Here is a 6,338-nt window from a genome sequence, read left to right as displayed (position 1 = left end):
AATGCTCCAAGAAATTTAGAGATCCAGTAATGGGGCCAGGAGGGTAATGGAGAAGGGAACCACCATGGCTTCATGTTAGCCTCTGTATCAAGTTCTCACAGGCCCCTAGAAGGCAAGTCTTCTTTATCCTGTTCTGCAACTGAAGAATCAGGTCCAGAGAGATTAAGTGCCGTGCCCAGGGTCCCACATTCAGACAGGGAGAGAAATTAACATTCCAACTAGTGTGTCTGCCTTATGTTTTCTTCCCATGATGCTTTCCTCTTAGACGATAGCACACACACACACACACACACACACACACACACACACACCCTAGAGCAGTGTCTCTGTGGTTACTATAATGCAGGGTCTCTATGTTTACTGGAAAGCTGGAAACTTGGTCAGGGGACTGACATGTTTCTTCTCTCTCTTGCAGGATTACAGGGAAACCCACAGGCAGAGATAGTGTGTCTTTTGGCCTTTGAGATTTGAGACCCAGAAGTCTCCCATGGCTCCTTATCATATCCGCCAGTACCAGGACGGTGACCACAAAAGTGTGGTGGACTTGTTCTCCTGGGGCATGGAAGAGCACCACCACCTTCCGCCACATGCTGGCGCTGTCCCGGACCCTCTGCTCTTACTTGGGGTCCCTCTTGTCCTATTCTTGGCCTCAGGCTTCCTGGTTTCTGGTTCTTCTGTCCAGTCTTACTCTCTTTGCTTCTCTGTGGCTCCTTGCAAAATACACTTGGGAAAAGTATAAAGCAATGTGTTTGGTCGCAGACATGGCTGACATCACCACAACCTACCTGAGTTCCCGTGACTCCTGCTCTGGGTAGTTGAGTCTAGGGGTCAGATGGTGGGCATGGTGGCTGCCCTGCCAGTGGAGGACCCCCTCCTGCAGAAGAAGCAACTAAGGCTACGTCACCTCTCTGTGTCCTTGGAGCACGGAAGAGAGGGGATAGGGAAAGCCATAGTCAGGACAGTCCTCCAGTTTGCACGGGCTTGGGGCTTCAGTGAAGTCGTCCTCACCACTAGCGCGTTTCAGTATGCGGCCCTGGCTCTCTACCAGGGAATGGGCTTCCAGAAGACTGGAGAGTCCTTCTCCTTTATCTCCAGACTCAGGAAATCTTCAGTGATATACTTAAAGTATTGCCTCACTTCTGCTCAGGAGGGGGACCCTTATGTGTCACAGGATCTGATTGCTTTTGTAGTAGGAGCAAGCAAACCCAGCTACTCCAGGTGCAAAAGCACTAACCCTCATGTTCAAGCACAGCTGAGTCAATGTGTTTGTGAGTGAGGCGGGCAATGGCCACTCTTTGCTATACATGCTTTCCGTGGTATCCTTTATCTAACACTACAGTAATGTATAAAAAGCAACACTAAGCAATAAAATTTTATTTAGCTTGCAAATCTTTGGATCATCTACTGATCCTGGCAGGACAGCTTTCGGGGTCTTGGGATTCTTGGGTTGGCTGAAGTGTGTTACCCTGTTCTAGCAGGCCAGTTTAGGCAGGGTTCCAAGTGTTTATATGGTAACCAAAGCAAAAGCATAAAGAAGTGAGGCCGTTTCCAAACTCTGAGGTGTCAGATGCAGAAACATCCAAGACTTAGGTGGAAACTCTCCCACCTCTCGTAGAGGAACTGCAGTCCCAGAGCCAAGGGGCAGGATATGGCCCTGGGAGCAGCCAGGCCGCATGCTCAGCCACCTCTGCACGGGTGAGCAGAGTGGGTGGGGCCGGAGCACGGGGTGTTTTAAAAACTGTTCCCAGCCTTTGGCAGCTGACTGGCCTTGGATCTTGTGGAGCAGCTTTCTGTCTTCAGTTAGCCTGGCCATGCAGTGTTCCTGTAGCCAAAGAAGAGCTACAGGTTCAGTAAGACTTGTAGATGTCACCCTTGGGACCCAGCCTGATCCTAGTATCTGCTCATATTGCCCCTGGAGTCCTGGTTTCCCTACATGCCTCTGGCCTGACCATGTGCTCCTGTAAGCCTTGATGTCTTGGTATTGTGACAATGTTTGGATGGCAGTACAAATATCAAATGTTACCAATTTGTGTCTTTTAAAATGGTTAACTCCAGGCATGTGCACGCCTTTAATCCCAGCACTCAGAAGACAGAGGCAAGGCTGGAGGCTCTCTACTAGTTCAAGGCCAGCCTCACCTACAAAGCAAATTCCAGGCCAGTCATAAGTATATAATGATACACTATCTTAATAATAATTTTAAAGATAAAATGGTTAAGTTTAAAATTTGTGAATGTCTTCTCTCAATAATTTGAAAGTGGAGAAAAGCCTATAAATGTGTGTAAAATTCTCAGGTTCACAAGTAGTGTACAGAAAGTAAGAGCGATGCTGTTGAGGGAGCACACGCATGCATCTGAGCACACACGAGTGCTGTGTATGTGTACTTCTGCAGATAGGCCAGAATTTTGACCTTAAATGTTTTTTGAGACAGTGTTTTTCACTGGCTAGAACTTGCTGCTTTTAGCTAGACAAGCTTCCTGTTGCTGGGATTACAAATACAAGCCCATAACCTGGCTTTTTTATGTGGGTTCTGGAAATCTGGGGGCCTGGGGGTCAGATGCAGACCATTCTTCTGGCTATCCGTACTGCCCCTGCTGGAGTTCTGTGGGGAGAGCTGCTATTGTACTGTCTGCAGACACACAGCCACAAGGAAAGTGCAATGAACCGTTCTAAACCTCACCTCTGCTGGTGCAGAGGCCCCGAGGGATCTTCTTGACCAGTTTGACACCATATTCTGCAATGGAGGAACACCAATGATGCTTGAGAAACCCAAAGTCTGCAGGTACAATTTGGGAGTGAGGGAAGGATGTTGCTTCTATCAGATTGAGGTGGGCATAAATTCAAGCAAACCCATGAATTGTGGGGATTCTACAGAGAGGCAGAATGTAGATGTATGCTGCAGAAGGATTCATTTGTGTGTGTGTAGGGTAGGAGAGGGATGGTTTTCTACAAAGCAGCATGGACCAGGATGACTTTAGAGCTCAGCAACTTGGATCCAGCAGTGAGTAAACCTGGAATGTTGACTCCAGAATCCTGTTCCTTAGCTAATAAATAATTCAACTTGAAGGACACAATTTTATTCTTAACACTGAAAACATGCAAAGACATTAACATTTCTGACTATGCATCACCGTTTCCTAACTGTAGATGTAACATAACCAGCTGCCTCCGTGCTTTTCCTGGATGATGGCCTGTACCCTCAAATAACGAGCCAAAGGAAACCCCTCGAAGTAAAAATGGCTCCTGTGGTGTGATAGGTTATTGGTTAAAGTATCGTCTACGTTTTCAGTTTAGTGTTTGATTTCTAGGCACAGATATCCCCTGGCACACACATGCGCACTTGAGGGTGTGGGTCTACATAGGTCTGCCAGCCTGGCCTCCTTCAAATTCTCTGCAACTGCCCATATTCCTCTCTTCTTGTTTTAAAAAATTACAGCAAATGTACGTAGTACACAACTGGTTTTTGTACATTTTTAAAATTTTCTGAGGACAGATTAGGTTTTCAGTACTGTGCAGTTATTGGAATGTTGCAGCGCTCAAGGCTGGCTCCTTTATTTGGGGCTAGTTCTAGTCGGCAGAGCGGCCATCCCTTGACTCTCTGTTGGAACTAGCATCTTGTGACTATAGATAAAAGCCTTCTAGAATCTATTAATTTGTCAAGCAGTAGTTTCCACTAATCCAGAATCTAAAACTGACATCAGATAGCATCTAATCCTGTAGTAAAGCTTCCCTCCTCTTGCTCTGCCTGCCTCTCTGATGTTCCTATGCATTTTATTTTTTTTCTTTTTTATTATTACTTAAAAAAACACCAATCCAAATTCCCACTCCCTCCCCTCCTCCCAATCCCCTCCGTCTCCCTCCACAGCCCCTCCCCCACCCCTCTAACCCTAAAGGAGTGCCATACACCCCGCCCTGTGGAAAGCCCAAGGCCCACCCTACTACATCTAGGTTGAGCAGGTTTACATTCCAAGAGAATAGGATCCCAGGAAGCCAGTGTATGCAGTAGAGACACATCCCAGTGTCACTATCAGTGGCCCCTCAGTCTGGCCCAGCTGTCAACCCCCTTCAGAGGGGCTTGGTTGTTCCCATGCTCATTCCCTCCCAGTCCAGTTGTAGTTGGTGAGCTCCCGTTAGCTCAGGGAAACTGTCTGTGGGTGAACCCCTCATGGTCTTGAATTCCTTGCTCATACTCTCACTCCTTCCACTCTTCATCTGGATCTTGGGAGCTCAGTCCAGTGCTCCTATGTGGGTCATTGCCTCTGTTCCCATCTGTTGTTGTACTAAGGTTCTATAGTGATATTTAAGAGAATCATCAGTCTGACTACAGGGTAAGGTCAGTTCAGACACCCTCTCCTCTATTGCTTAGTTCCTATACATTTTAAACATGCTTTGATTCTTGATGTTCTTTATTCTGGAAAACTATACAAACTTTATGAAACTGTTTCCATATTGGAACATGGAATTTGGGGTAACCTAAATCTGTGCTCCCAGGTCATGGTCATCCAAAATGACTCCAGAATAAATCTCTGATTCCTTTAAGATGAGAGCTGTGGTTTTTGTGTCCAATGGAGATCAAAATAGGGTGTCAGATCCACTGGAACTGTTGTGAGCCATCATGTGGGTGCTAGGAATCAAACCCAGGTCTTCTGGAAGAACCACAAGTGCTCTTCATTGCTGACAATCTCTCCAGCCCTGGTTAACCTTTCCAATAAAATCAATGTGAAAGTATTCGGTAGGGAGGATCCAGTTTAAATTTTACCAGTACGGCTGGACATGGTTATAATCCCAGGCTGAAGCACGAAGATAGCGAGTTTCAGGTCACTTTAAGCGACACAGTGAAAGGCTATCTCAAAAACAAAAATAAAATCTAATGTGGGCATTGTTAAATCAAGTTGCTTTAGGAACAATTATTTAGACTTAATGGAGACTCATGGACTTTGTAGAAGGCTTGAGTTTTAGAATTAGCCTGACTAGACAAAACAGTGGGTTAAGGCTTCTGCCAGTCATGTGCCCAAAGCTTGCAGGAGAAGGTGAAGAGGGCATTTTTCTTACCAGTTAATGTTTCCTGGCAGTTGCATCTTGGCTCAGCCCTGTGTGAAGGAGGGAGGGGCATTGCCTGTCACATAGAGATAAGCAGAATTAGGTGAGCATGCCCCAAGCTGGTGGGGACTAGGAAACAGGGAGGCAGAGAAGTCTCAGCCTTAACTTAAAAACCGGTGGCTCCTTCAGGAAAGCACGGCTTGGCAGAAAGATGGTGCCTGGGGAACTCATATGGTGCATGAGATTGGGAGCATTCTGAGAAGGGAGTGGGTGTGTCCACGACAACACGGAGTACTTTCCCCCAGATACTGCAGATGTGAGAGGCTCTACTAGGGAGGCATGCAGAAGCAGTCAGGAGCGTGGTGACTATGTTGAGTAACCTGGATGTGCTTGAACTTAATGTAGGATGAATATGAGGGGCTCTGGAGTGGGCAGATGAGGCTGATTCTGCAGCCCTTGCCTCCCTGGTGAGAGACAGGAAGGTGAGCAGGAAGAAAAGGGCAGGGGACCCTACTCCTCAAACTCACTTTCTTCTTGTCTCAGCCTGGGATTGAGGCATGTACCACCTTCCATCAGTAAAAAAAAAAAAAAAGTGTGAACTGGGTTCTTCCCAGTATACATGTTGTACCCATTCTGTGTCTGGGAGAGTCACATGCTGTGGGACCATGGTCTTCTACACTGTAAACATTTGTCACTTGTATTTTAATAAAATGCTGATTGACCAGTAGCCAGGCAGGAAGTATAGGCAGGGAGACCAGAACAGGAGAATTCTTGGAAGAGGAAAGGTTCAGTCTGCAGTCATCACTAAAACACAGAAGAAGCAAGATGAGAATGCCTCACTAATAAAACGTTCCAAGCCATGTGGCTAACACAGACAAGAATTATGGGTTAATGTAATAAGCTATAAGATATAAGAGTTAATAAGAAGCCAGAGCTTGTAGGCCAATCAGCTTATGATTAATGTAGACCTCTGTGTTTCTTTGTGACTGAATGGTTGTGGAACCTGGTGGGACAGAAACCTCTGTTAACAGTCACACAGCTACACCTTCCCTGACTGCCCATGCACATCCTCCCTTATCTTTTCCTCCCTTTCTTCCCATTCTACCTCCTTTCCCCCATTTCTCATGGGGGAAAGATGCTGCCTTTAACCTTCCTGGGTAGGCAGCGGGGTACACTGTCCCAGAGTGCAGCCTTAGGACTCAACTGTTTTGTTTTACAAATCTCTTAGGCATAGTAATTAAAACTTAAAATGTAACTTTGGCTCCCACAAGGGATCTGTAAGGGTGGCTCCATGATTAAG

At 46.4% G+C, this 6,338-nt stretch overlaps 1 pseudogene; it reads left to right on the top strand.

The window, feature by feature from the left end:
- Positions 1-469: 469 nt before the first annotated feature.
- On the top strand, positions 470-1,276 carry LOC126515359 (N-acetyltransferase family 8 member 3-like; annotated as a pseudogene).
- The last annotated feature ends 5,062 nt before the right edge of the window (positions 1,277-6,338 follow it).

Source organism: Alexandromys fortis, unplaced genomic scaffold (genome assembly GCF_014885135.2).
Source record: "Alexandromys fortis isolate MF-2015 unplaced genomic scaffold, M_Fortis_MF-2015_v1.1 scaffold_138, whole genome shotgun sequence".
In the NCBI taxonomy this organism is placed as follows: Eukaryota; Metazoa; Chordata; class Mammalia; order Rodentia; family Cricetidae; genus Alexandromys; species Alexandromys fortis.
The sequence above is the reverse complement of the archived record's forward strand: the minus strand, read 5'-3'. Positions and strand labels throughout refer to the sequence as shown.